At 40.2% G+C, this 13405-nt stretch overlaps 1 long non-coding RNA gene across 1 annotated transcript in view; it reads left to right on the top strand.

The window, feature by feature from the left end:
- Positions 1–5: 5 nt before the first annotated feature.
- The window catches only part of LOC139827223 (uncharacterized), a 39234-nt gene continuing 25834 nt past the window's right edge, over positions 6–13405 (top strand). Inside the window, exons 1-2 of the long non-coding RNA XR_011737617.1 lie at positions 6–233; positions 2814–3137. This is a non-coding gene — a long non-coding RNA (uncharacterized lncRNA). The remainder of the gene's footprint in view (positions 234–2813; positions 3138–13405) is intronic.

Raw genomic sequence — 13405 nt, 5'->3', positions numbered from 1 at the left:
GGCCGCGCTCGCCCCGCCGCCCCCTCCCGGAGGTGGCTCCCGGGGCGGCGGCTCCAGGCAGGACGGCGGACAGCCCCCGGGCCGGACAGGCTTGCCAGGTGCACGGTGCCCCTGCCCAGGTGCCCACCAAGGCCACCGCGGTGTCCTCCCTGGGTGGCGGGAGCAGGAGGGGCCTTGGGCCAGGACTAATCGCTGCCCCAGCCCTCCTGTCTTTGGATCAGCACTGAAACGTGGTGAGGCTCAATTCTCTGTGAATTTATATAGCTGAGTGGGCAGACATCACAATAAGTTGATATATGAGCTATGAAGAATAAGACACTGAGATTTGGTGTTTTGGGAAATAAATTGGTCAGCAGGAGACCAAACTGGACTTTTAAGAGAAACAGAGTAAGGCTGAGGGCCAAGCATTCATAGAATCATACAATCATAGAACAGTTTGTGTTGGAAGGGACCTTCAAAGGTCACCTAGTCCAACCCCCTGCAACGAGCAGGGACACCTGCAACTGGATCAGGTTGCTCAGAGCCCCATCCAGCCTGGCCTTGAATGTTTTCAAGGATGGGGCATCTACCACCTCTCTGGGCAAGCTGTGCCAACGTTTTACCACTCTCATTGTAAAACATCTCTTCCTTTATCTAGCCTAAATCTCCCCTCTTTTAATTTAAAACCATCACCCCTTGTCTTATCGCAACAGGCCCTGCTAAAAAGTCTGTTTCCATCTTTCTGATAGACCACTTGGAAGTCCTGAAAGGCTGCAATAATGTCTCCCCAGAGCCTTCTCTTCTCCAGGCTGAACAACCCCAACTCTCTCAGCCTGCCATGGATGTCCTGGGTTTACCCTAATACCAACAGGTTCATGGTTCAGTGGGAAAGGGTTTCAAGTAAGCAAGTTTGGAGAAGTAAGAAAGCTAGTGAGGGAAGAGTTAACATAACAAGGCATTAAGAGCTGGGGATGCTAAAAGGTATCCCACAAAGAGGCAATATGCAGTTCCTCTGAAAAAATAATGAGAATGTAAAGGGCAAGAATGCTGAAGAGTCATTTTAATGCTCTGTACTGAAATACACACAAAAATAGAGTATTGTTACATGCAGAAGAAATAAAGGTGCATTAAAGCAAAATGGGGTAGTATTAGCCAAAGGAAAACGTAGGTATAAGTGCTTAAATTGCTATAGTACATGAAGAAGGTGGAATTAATGGTGGTTTGATTAATAGCAATGCCCAAGCTCCTTTGAAAAAAACCTGCATTTGATGACAACAGTAAATTTGGGCAATTGGAAACTAGGAATCATAAAAATAGCTATTAAAAAGAACAAGTAAGGGACTACATTTGGAGGAAGAAATGCTGGTTTCAAAGGATTTCATCCTGTCCTTCTGAAGCTGTTAGGACTTTCTTGTTTCAAGTAATGAGTAATGCCAAAAGTGGTTCTTCTGACCTGAGCAGAGCTACTTCCACAGTGGTATGCTTTTCAGTGAGTAGCACTGGCATACCCCAGCCCAAGGCAGCTAACAAGGCAATAAACTGACAATTATTTGTGAAAAACCAGGAAAATACAGTTAAGTGGTAAATGAGTGAAAAACAAGATGGAGTATCAGTCTTTAAAGAGATTTCCTGATTGATTGTCCTGTAAGACTAACACCAGATTTACATGTAGTATCACAGTTAGGATTGAATGCTGCTTTATCCCAGATCAGGAAGACGTCTTCTATAGAAAAAGCAATTAAACTACATGATCTGTCCTCTCTCTATTCACAAAGCTAGCTTCCTTTGATTAGTTACCTACTGACAAAGGGAATAAATAAAAGGAATATGAAATACCTGTGTTGGCCCAGTACAGTTTTGTTTCTTGACACAGAAGTGATATGCTCAGCGAACCAAGACAAATCAGTATTGTAGCGATGGGGACATTTGCAGTAATGCTAAAAATTATCTGTAAACTCCAAATTAACAACCTGGAAGTCTGATAATCTCAGAAATTGCTTTCAGTGCACTTTTAGTGCGTTAGGAAAACTGTAAACTGAGTCTGAGATCAGAGCTGTTCTTGAAGTACAGCTGAGCTTGGTTATGAGAGGTGTTGAACAGAAGAACGTAAATGTCTTGTTTAACCTTGAAATCGGTAACATCAATGCAAAGATGTTTTAGAATACCAGGACCTGTAGGTCATGGTGTGACTCATGATGTGATTTACTGTTATATTAAGAGATTTCCAGATTTTAGGTTTTCCTCAGTTCTCAGCTTTCATGAAATTTAGACTCTGTTTATGCTGGAGGCTTCAGCTGGGGGTGTCATGGAGAGCAAGTATACTATTGTACCTCAAGCCATAGATGTTCCTTTGTGGAAAGGGAACCCAAGACTAGTGCTTTCCTTATCTTCCACCTGCTGTGCTAAATGTTTGTGATGGACAATAGTGAGCAATTGTCTGTTGTCATATATTGTCAAGAACTTCTGAAGGTGGTGGAGTTGGTTGCCATAGATTCTCTTGCTGAGAGGTGAAGTGATTGTAACAGCCAGCTTACTTAGCTTCAGGGAGCCTGTGCTGGATAGGGAGAATTACAGCTTCTGGAAAACACATTTCTCTTGCAGCAAAATGCAGCAATTGGTATGAGACTCATGTTCACTGAGTTGCAGATGTCTGTCCCTTTTTGCTTAATGGCAATGGCAAGCTTCCAAAGGCTTTTTTTTTTTGTTTGTTTGTTTTGGTTTGGTTTGGTTTTGGTTTTGTTTTGTTTTGTTTTGTTGGTTTCACATGTTGCAGAAAGCTGTGGCCTGAATAGTTCTGACGTTATTGACATGGCTGTCTGTCCTTTCTTTCCTAGTGCCTGGCTCAGCGCCTGGAGAGCAAGGCCCATAACATTCCCACTATCCTGGAAAACCTTCAGTTGACTTGGAACCACAAGGAGCAGTTTGGGCATCTGAAGGTGATCCCACCCATCTTCCACACTTTAAAGGGCAGCAAGATAGAGGTGAGAGAGCTCCTTCCACTGCAGAAGTGGCTGAAGGGGGCCACGAGGAGTAGGAGCTAGTAGCTGTCATCTACCCTGCCTCTGTCTTTGAGTCACCTCCAGAAGCTGTCACTGCCATTCAGGTGGACATTCTAAGTGGAAAGAAACAGTGGAGAGGAATGGAGCAAAAAGACAGAGGTCAGTTCAGGTCTGTAGTGCTTTCCTGGTGCTCTTTGTGTTGCCACTGTGGCAGTTCAGAATGACTAGAGGAGTCTGTGAGGGAGAAGGTGGCAGTTTCTTGTCCCTTCCCTTGGGACTTTCAGAGCAGATGCTCCTCTTATGATGCCTGGTATCCACACTGTTTTTTGACAGCAGAACCTGAAGGACAAATCAATGGCTGTCGCAAGTGCAGATTCAAGGTGCTAGCTTAAAAGATGTGAATACCTTTGCAAACACATTGGGTTCTTGCCTGCCTTTCTCCTGCCTGAAATGAGAATGGTGTCTTCTTCCAGCTACTTTTGGAGAGACGTCTGGTGAGACAGACTGGTTCTTGGGGAGGCAGCCATTGATATTCGCTCTGCATACTGGCCTGAATCAAGTAGCCAGAGAGGGTATATTTTTGTTTCTCAAAACTTCTGATGCAGAAGGTGGCTTATGAATGGAAGGAGTACTTTTTTCAGACTCTAGGCAGACACTGCCAGCTTTTCGATTCCTGTTTCATCCAAGGTGATTTTCCTGTTGATATTGTCTAGAAATCTGTGCTTGGCTACTTGTTTTTGAAATATTGTTATATTTCCCAGTGCTTTCTTCAGAACATTCTAGCTAGTAAAAATGATTGTGATAATTTATCATATTCTGCCATCACCATTTTTGTATATATATTTGTCCTTGTCCCCTGAGCCAGAAACAGGGAAGATGCTTCCTTCACAGTCAAAATCATAAATCTACATGCTTTTTTTCTTTCTTACCCTGAAAATGTATGTGGTAGGAATTGTCATTTCACTTTTTCATTCTTGCTGGTCCTGGTGAATTTGAGTATTATGGTACAAGGGAATATTTGGGATCTATCTAATCCAAAACATATAGAAAAGTGATTGAAGATGTAGCAATGATAGGGAGTTCGTATGAAGGAGTAAACACTTGCCTGTGAGGGGATTCTGGGAAAAGGGTGTTAGGAAGGAGGAATTGGAAGTATTGTGGTGACCCATCTTCACCCAGAGACTGCCTCCGTCTATCACATTTGTGTTTCCAGACTTTAATAAGAAAATTCCTTGTTCTTGCACCAGGTTGTCTCCAAAAGACCTTTGCAGATGCAGTGTGTCTGCAGGGGTTAGAGGCAAAAAGCCTTAATTTATATCCAGATGAATTGGCAAAATGTCAAAACCACCATTTTCTAGAAGTGTCAAGCATTGGACAGCAAAAGTGTGCAGCAGTGAGTATTTTATTTGCAGCAGCTACTACTACCGCTAGACGGCTGTGTTGTTTTAAAATACATTGCCTGTGAAGATCAGTGCTTAGGAGCTTGAGTTAATTTATAAAATTTGGTTTCTCAAGGGAAGTGTAATGCATAGTCAAGGGCAGGCAGTGGGAAAAGATTCATAATCAGTCTAAGAAATTCAGTTTTCTCGAGAGGAGACATGGTGTAAGGTACATTCAAGTGCTGAGCACCCCCATCGAGGGCAGAGTTCCCAAAGTGTTGAGCTCCCAGTGGGACAGACAGCCAGGGGTGAGGTTCCAGGTGTGCTGAGCCATGGCTGCCACGTGCATGAGCTACTGTGCCCAAGTGGCTTAGGCCAAGTCAGATGAGTTTCTCTCTCTGCTGTGTTCCGATCTTCTGCACCTGTGAGGAAAAGTGTGTGAACCAAAGCATCTTTCGGTAACTCTTGCATGCCTGTGCTTTCGGTTCCCATGTGTTAGGGTGCTAAAGATGCTGCACATGCCATATGCCAAATTCTTTGGTGTTTTGGTGCCCATATGAAAATGGGAGCATCTGAAAACTTGACCTTGACCATGATTGCTGAAGGTCATGAGGGCAACATTGATAACTGCTCTCAAAATGCCCTGGAGTCTTAGCATTTTGTCTGGCTGATTGCTATCCCAGAAATCATTATACTGCTTCCTGTCATCTTTTGATAGACTGGATGGCTTTTATGATGTAGCCATTGTAAATTTATAATGCAATTACACTGTGATTGGTCTCTCATATACCTTTATGTGTAATGCGAATGTTAACAACACAGCAGAGTGAAGGTAGTACATAAATACAGTGTAATCAATGTTAATGGAGTTTTAAAAGGCATATTTTGATTATAAGGCCAAAGGTGGGAAGGACACCACCTTGATGTTGTTATTGCCCATGTATACTGGCAGTGTCTGTGAATGGTGGTTATCAGACATGAACCATGTTGTCTGGAGGATGCTCTACAAACATCTGTGCATAAGCATCTTCTGTTCCAGGCAGTTACTTGTTTTTGTTGTCTAAAACAGTGTAATCGCACTGTATTTGTAATGTAATTAGCCACTACATCAAGTGCCAGTTGCCAGGCTGTCTTGATTGTCTGTTAATCTATATTTCTTGTTCACAAAACACTGTTGAATTTTAGTGATGAAAGTGTCTCTCCAAACAATTGCTTCCCTGAGAGCAATGAGAAGGATTAGGTGAATGCTGTCTCAGCTTTTGCAGCCAACTACATATTTACTTTCAAAAGAACTTGTACCAAACTGCAACCCAAAGACAGTGTCTGTGTTACTACAAGGCTCTCTGGACCTTCTAACCTCTATTTGGAAGGAAAAACCCCAAACTGAGGAGAGCATGCGTTGATTGTTCACATGATTTGTAGATGTTATGACAAAATAAATGTGTCAACTCTGTCCAACTTGTTTGAGCAGAGACATGAGGAAAATGTTGTATTATTTTTAACCAGTCCAGTAAATTGCTGTTCTGCCTTTGACCTTGAGGCACTTTCGGAGGCCATGGGACCAGTGGAATTACAGGCAGGTACTCTCAAGAGAGCAAAACACAGTCTATTATTTTGGAACAAAAAAAAAATTGAAGTTCTGTGGTGACATTGTCCACCTTAATTAATTGATGATGTTCAAAAGTAAATAGGCAACAATAATAGGCAGCCCAGTCCCACTCCTGTGGACACCTGAGAATGAGAAGAGTGACCATGTGCTTCCTGATGTGTAAACCAGCAAGGTTCCAATGGGAATATCATGCTTTTGACACTATCCTTGAACTTGCAGGTGGGACATTTAAGACATTGCTGCCTTTGTGAAGTTGTCACAAGGACAAATTGATTGATGTAAATATTCTGCTTGTGCCTATACTGTTTTTAAACCCTTTTGATTTCTATAACTGTATTTCACTGGGAGTGTGGTGCTTTTTGCTTGGTAGAGCTAACTCAGCAGAGGACCTGTTCTAAAGTTTTTGCGTTGCCACCAAAAAGATTTCATTGGTTTTTGTTGCTCCCCAGAGGTGAATTACCTGCACTTGACTACTATTTTTCGCTTACAAAGAGAGTGTAATAATCATTGTTTATCTGAACAGAGTAGATTAACAGTTGTGTGCAGACTTCTTGAGGAAATAGCACATGTTCCCTAACAAAATCTGTTTCACAGTCTCCTTCCTGCTGTTTGCTTGCTTGGTGTAATATGCTATTATCTGCTGGCTGCCTAAGGGTTGAAAGTGGAGTAATTCCTTTGAAGTCAGGGGTCAGTTATGAGTACTGGGCAGTCCTGAGTCCCTCTAGCCACCTGTGTCTGATGGTGGCCAGTTGTGGGTGCATGTGGAAAGATTATAAAAACAGGGCAATTCCATGAGGTTCTCTAAGCTCCCAGCTTCTGACAGTCTGCAGCCTAGGGACTTAGAGACTAGAGGGAGTCATAGCCACCTCTTTGTGTTTAACAGCCATTAATGAACCTTCCCTAGTGAAATTAGGAGCCTCACTGCTTTTTGGATTCACTTTTGCTTTTGGCAACAGCTGCAATGGGTCTTAATTCACTGTGAAAGGGAATCTCATTCCAGGTATCTCTGCAGAATGAATTTTTCACTGGGAATCACTTGTTCCTTCTGCACCCTTGTTTAATAACATGCTCAGGACAACTGCTTGCTCCAGGTGTTCTGTGAAGCAAAGACTGAAGATTAAGGCCCAGATCTTTAAATCTGCTCTGGGATCTACTTGTCAGGGATCTCACTGAAGAGAGCTAAATCCTTAGAAATTGATGAGATGTAGTTGCCTAAATAATACATTTTAATGGTTTGGGCATTTATTTATTTATTTATTTGTAAGTCTGAGGAAATTATTAAGTGTATTTTTTTTAGCACTTCATACTCTACGATGTGTTAATGTCCCAATAATTATTTGCTTGGTGCTAAGATAGTCATGGTGTCACTGACATGGTTAGGTGGGTACTGACACAGCTTGGAACTTTCACTGGATCACCAGCTACACCTTTTTACTTAGGTAGCTTTAGGGATTTTGAATGCAATCCTAATACTCTACAGCTAGAAGTGGAAAATCTAGCATCTTCCATTCATGATAGATATACCACATTCAAAGGAAAATCTCCAATTCTCTTTGTTTATGTTATCAATTTCAAGACTGAAAGATACCATTATAATTTTCTATTCAACATCTCTTATAACCAAGGACAATAATTCTGTTCCAATTATTTTTACCAATTACATAAATAGGACACATAATTTTATTTTGATAGATTGTAAATTGACTGAAAAAAAAGAGTTTCTGGACAGTTGGGAAAAGGAAGGGTTTTTTTGTTTGCTTACCTGGAGCAAACAAAAAATAGAAGGAGAAAGGAAAGATTTTGAAAAAATGCTTTGATAAAGCACTATTTAAAATGGAGTGTTTCAAGTGACATTTGACATGTCAAAATATTTCTATTTTGAAACTTAATCCTTCAACTCTTCCGTTTAAAATAGTAATTTGATTTTGTTTAATAATGACCAAGACACAGAGAGAAAATGTGATGCAAAGAAATGGAATTGTCCCAAAGTGAAACAAAACCTCTCATTTTGTGTCACACCAAAATAAATGTTTGTATTTTTCAGCCAAATCAATGAACCCTTCATTTCTCTAGTTGTAGTGGGGTTAATGACTTTCTTGATTACTTATTCCAGTGGTTAGATGGTCTTGTTGTTGTAAAGGTGCATCTCGGTCATAATTTGTTTAATGACATTGAACTAGACTATGGCTTTTATAGGGGAGGGTTTTTAGTTGATTTATAGCATTTTCATTTCTGTAATCAACACTGTGGCTATTGTTGTAGAGGCAATTTCTGGTAGCTAATGACTGTAATCTAAGAGAAAATAAGGTGATATTGTGATAAAGGGATTCAAAACTAATGCAGTGCTAATGCAGGCTAGAAATGAGAAACATTATTCTAACTGTAAGGCTAACTAATTCTTTTAACAATTCGATTAGAATTTTGCTGGATTCTTCTTCATTCTGTTTCTTAATCAAGTTTGGTAGTCTTTCTGGAAGATGGCTTGGTCCTCAAGAAATAACAGGCTTCATTCAGAAGTCGTCTGAAATCATATAGCCTGAATCACGCCAAAGATGAGAAGACACTTTTGTGCTTTTCAGTATTATCTTAAAAGAGAGTAACACTTCTTATCACCTGTTGGGCAATAGTGTAGCTTCATTGAAGTAAATGGTAAAATTCCCTAGAATGTCAATAGGGTTCACATTTCACTGAGTCTGCAGTAAGTGCTTCCTCAGCTTAGGTGGCTGTGTGGAATAAAACCTGAGCCTCTCTTTCTGAACCTTAATTGTATGGGTGGGAATGATAAAAGTGTTTTGCCAAGATGTTTGACTTTCTACCTGACTGCTGTAACAATGGCATCCAAGTGCAATTTCAATACAGTTATGTGGAAGAATAGCTTTGTAGCACTTCTCAGACTCACATTCCTTCAAGCCTTAGGCCAGGGACATTTTCAGATGCCTCTAATACCTACTGTACCTAGGCAGGTTTACCATAAAGCATTTGGAATTACTATACAGAGATAAAGTGGTGTGAGAAGGTCTTTCAGACTTTCTTTGTTAGAGAGAGATTAGGTAGCTTCTTCAGTCTCCAGACCTTTTGTGTTACCCAAAGTAGGGTTTGGGTGATTTTTTTTTTTTTTTAATCAAGCTTGTGTTAGATAATGAATTAGCGTTTCAAAATAAGACTTTAGTTTCTTCATGATAAATCACAAAGCAGGAATTGGCTTGACAGAAAACTCAATTAAAACCTGCTGCCACAATGTCTTAAGGGCTTCCTGAATGCATGAATAACACTCTTGTACCCTTTGACTTCCAGTTAATAGGTATTTAATCTATTAGCCTATTTAAACCCAGCTTCAGGAGTGCATTTTAATCAGGTTGACTCACACCTGTTGCCTGGGTTGTAAGAGGATGAGAAGGTCGACTTCCTTCTTGGTAAAGTCAGTAGAAGGGCTATAGATCTGCCAAGTAGCAAGTGTGATACAGTTGTTACTAGTTCTTTCCATTCTTTGGTGTGTGTAATGGCTGCTAACTAGCTTCACAAGCCTTGGCTTAAATTTCATGTTGCAAAAGAGTAAAGTTACTTTCAAGAACAAGTGTTGTCCCTGATAGTGCTGGGTGAAAGGAGGCTCATCCACTAGTTGTGTGAGTTTGCTATAATTTTGTGTACTTCTATGTTGGGTTTGTGCACTTGCAATGGTACTTCTCAAGGGATAACGTTTGTGTTTTCAGTTGACCATTATGTATAAAGGCTTAATTCTGAATAAATATTTCTTCAGAAATTCTGGAGGGGGGAACTGGGTCTTGCCAGAATCTTTAATGTTTACTGTTGTTTCCATATGTTTCTCCTATGTTTTCTCCTCTTGAGATCCAGTTTGTTTGGACTCTTATTCTGCTTGTGTATTAATTACATTCCTGCTGTGTTCTAGTCAACGAGAAAAAGTTGATATAGAAAGACCAACAAGGAGCTTGCTCTTTGTTATGTGTATCTGTTTGCTTTATTAATGTGTGGGTATTCTTCTTTTACACCATGTTATTATCTGTGATCTTGATCTTGGAAACTATGAGGTAAATTAGGAAAAAAACCTTAATTTAAATCCATTAGTGTCAAGATAAACCAGATTTTGCTATCAGTTATTGTTTAATTGGACAAGATATTTTATGGACTCATGGTGTTTTCTGTCTCTAGAACATGTTACCAGCTGGTTTGTATTTTTTACTTAACAGACCTTAAATGTATTTTGTGAGAGATATTGGGTGCTGTGCTCTGTAACTGTGGGGGGAAAAAAAGAACCTATTGTTCTTGGCTTTTGGTCTGAGAACTGTTTTTATAGCTTCATTTATTAAGGGCATTTTTTTTGAGGTAGGGAGTTCTCATACCCACTGTTTTTTTCACCAGAGAACATCCTGAACCTTGGGCAGTACTGAGGTAATGAATGTACTTCCCAAGAAGGAAGATGTCTTGCCAATGATGTGTTCATACCTTACAGTAGACAGGCCAACAAATAGATATAGATAATGTGCTCGGTGACTTGGGAGAACAAACTGGAAAAAGATGCAGCTATGTATTCTTGTTTCTTAGATTTTTGGGTATCTTAGCACACATTCTTCAAAAATCCACTCCATCCTTCTGCAGCACAATCATTTGGCATATAAATACGCTCAGTGTCTGGTATATTTTGTTTGAGATAAGATAAATAGAGAGGCATTGATACCAAGTAAGTAATTTGATACCTGGCAAAGAGTTTCAGGCCCATGGATATGGAGGTCTGAATCAACCTATAATTTACTAAATTATCTGGTTGTTTGCCTTTGTATACTCTAGTGATTTCTCATTACATATTAGCAACTGCACAGCTTTATGAAAAGGTATAAACTTTATCCTGAAGGCATGAGAAACAATGCCCAGAACTGAAGGCTCAAATTCTTTTGAAATTCTTGGAAATACCTCAAGATTTTTATGTTCCTAGACTAGGCAATGAGTTAGGGAGTGGAATATGGCTGGCAACTTCATCAGGGTTATCTGAGGTGGTGGTTATTGCAGGTGGCTCGATTTATGTTTAGCATTATGTAGGCTTATTAAATTCCTAAAATGTAGTTATTTTCTGTTTAGTAGCAACACTCAATGTTACAGGAAGTTTTGGAATGCTACTATTTAAACTTGTTGTTTTATTCCAGTGAGACATAGCAGTTTACAAAGTATTTGGGGTGCACTCAGAAATGAGTTCACTTTACACTGTGACTTACACAATTTATCTGGTATTTATGTTCAAAAAGCAGTTCTGAAATACGTGTTTTAGGGTCTGGTGGTTGCATTTTGTATTCACAATAACGTTGCCTTTCCTGGTATGCAGACACTTTGCAAAAGAGGAAGATGCCTTTACACAAAATATGCTCTCAAGTGTTAGTGAAGGTAATTTCATCCTTGTGTTTTTAATGAGAAGTATCTAATTGTACTGAACAAGTTACAAAGGTAATGATGTCTCAAAAAGTATGTAGTTTATTATTTCTGGGTAAATAAAAGAAAATTTGATCCCAGAATTTTTGTAGCTAGCTCTTGCAAACATCATAATTTTTTCATGGATGTTTCATCAGGGAGGATTCCAAAAGTACTAATTTGCATCATATCCCTATGTGGAGTAAATTGATACAGCTCTGCTTGAAGTTACTAGAACTGTGAGTTTCATCTTCTGGGACCTGTGGTCATAAAACCAGAAATTCTATGAAATTTGAATGGCATTGCAGTAATCTTCATCTTGTAGAGAGGCTTGTGTTTCAAGATGTGTGGATTTTCTGAGTATTCCTTCAGAAAAAGCCAGAGACTGGCTATTGGACTGCCATGGAATTGTTAGCTCTCACAGTACTAACATACAGCCAACAGTTAGGACAGACCTGTAGTTTAACAAAAATTTCAGCACATGGTGTTGATGCTGAGTGCTGTATATAATAACTATCATGTCTGGAGTGCTTGCCTAAGCAGCCTTTGCCAGGGAGAGATCAAAATGATACAGAGAATATGCTTTTAGTAAGAAATTCACCTAAAATCAGGTGGAGTGTGACAATACAGAGAGCTACATGTTTGTTCACTGTTTTTGTTCCAACTGGGCACCCCACATAGTCTTGTGTCAGAAACTTTCCCAACTATCTGCTGTGGAATTCACCTCTTCATCTTGTATCAATCAAAATACTGTTTTCTTCTGCTCACCGTTGGAATACTTCAGGGACATTTTAAGGAAGGGCTGGTGAAGGGCAACACGGTTTGACTGATGGGGCTCATCACAAGCAACGTATTGCTGTGATCTGTGTGAGGCAGGAGGCCTGACTGCAGTTTCTTCTTGCTATGTTCTCTGGCATAAGGAACTATATTTGGGAATTGCCTTTCCTATCTGCTGAATCATCCATCCCTAAACTAAATGAATGTTAGGCTTTTTTTAGACCAAGGAAGCTGTTATAGTTTTTATTAGTACTTGGCATCTCTTAGAAGCAGAAGCAATTGTTTTTGTAATTCCCAGTACTTCTATGAGGTGCATAAGTAAATAAAATGGGCCAGGCCCTTTACTGTTGTTTTGAGGGCAATATGGTATGGCTTCTGTCTGTAGGGCTACGTGCATATCTGTCACCACTTTTCCTCACCATCCATGCTGCATATGAGAAGTGTGCTCTGTGACCATGTTGTTGCATTGGGTGATATGGGCCAAAAATGGGGTTGGGCAGCACGCCAACAAGTGTCATGAGACAGTGCTCATACCTGCACCCTTCCTGGTTCGCTAGTCCAGACATGACCATGGGAAATGGTATTGAAATTCCAGGTTCATGCCCCAGAGTCATCTCTTCAGTGATGTTCCCCTTCTGCCGCTCCTGTGTTCACATCTAGATCTTCTGTCTGAATCTGAAGGAACTGGACTTTCTCTTGGTTCTGAGCCTAGAAGAGCTTGTCAGTCAGCTGTGCTGGGAGAAAACAGAACTCACGGTCAGGGTGTATTGGAAGAAGCCTTGAATGGCTCCAGCTGCATTTTGTTTGAAGTATTAGGATACAACCAGAGGATGATTTGTCACATGAGGCATTTGAATATTTGACTACCAGTCATACAAAGGGGATCACCTTTCCCTCAAGATGCTTGCAAAGGGTTCCTGATCTGGCTCAGTAGAGCTAAGCACAACTCACTACATAAATTAATAAAATAATTAACTCCTCAATTGATTCACTCTTCAAAAGCCTACACTTTTGTATTGTCTTCCATGTCACCCATATTTGTTAAATTCATTGCTAATCAAGAAATAAAATGCTTAATTGCACCAGGACTTTGTCTGAATCCTGAAACTATTGAAATTGCAAATTGTCTGGTCCAGGCTGCTGGGAAGTTAAATTGCATTTTAAGAGCTAACTGGATTCCTACAGAGATGTCTTCTGTTAGACATTAACACCTTCCTCAGGTGGTGAGGTCACATTGTGGCATTTCG

This window comes from Patagioenas fasciata, chromosome 2 (genome assembly GCF_037038585.1).
Source record: "Patagioenas fasciata isolate bPatFas1 chromosome 2, bPatFas1.hap1, whole genome shotgun sequence".
In the NCBI taxonomy this organism is placed as follows: Eukaryota; Metazoa; Chordata; class Aves; order Columbiformes; family Columbidae; genus Patagioenas; species Patagioenas fasciata.
Note: the sequence above shows the minus strand (reverse complement) of the source record. Positions and strands in the feature narration are given on the sequence as shown.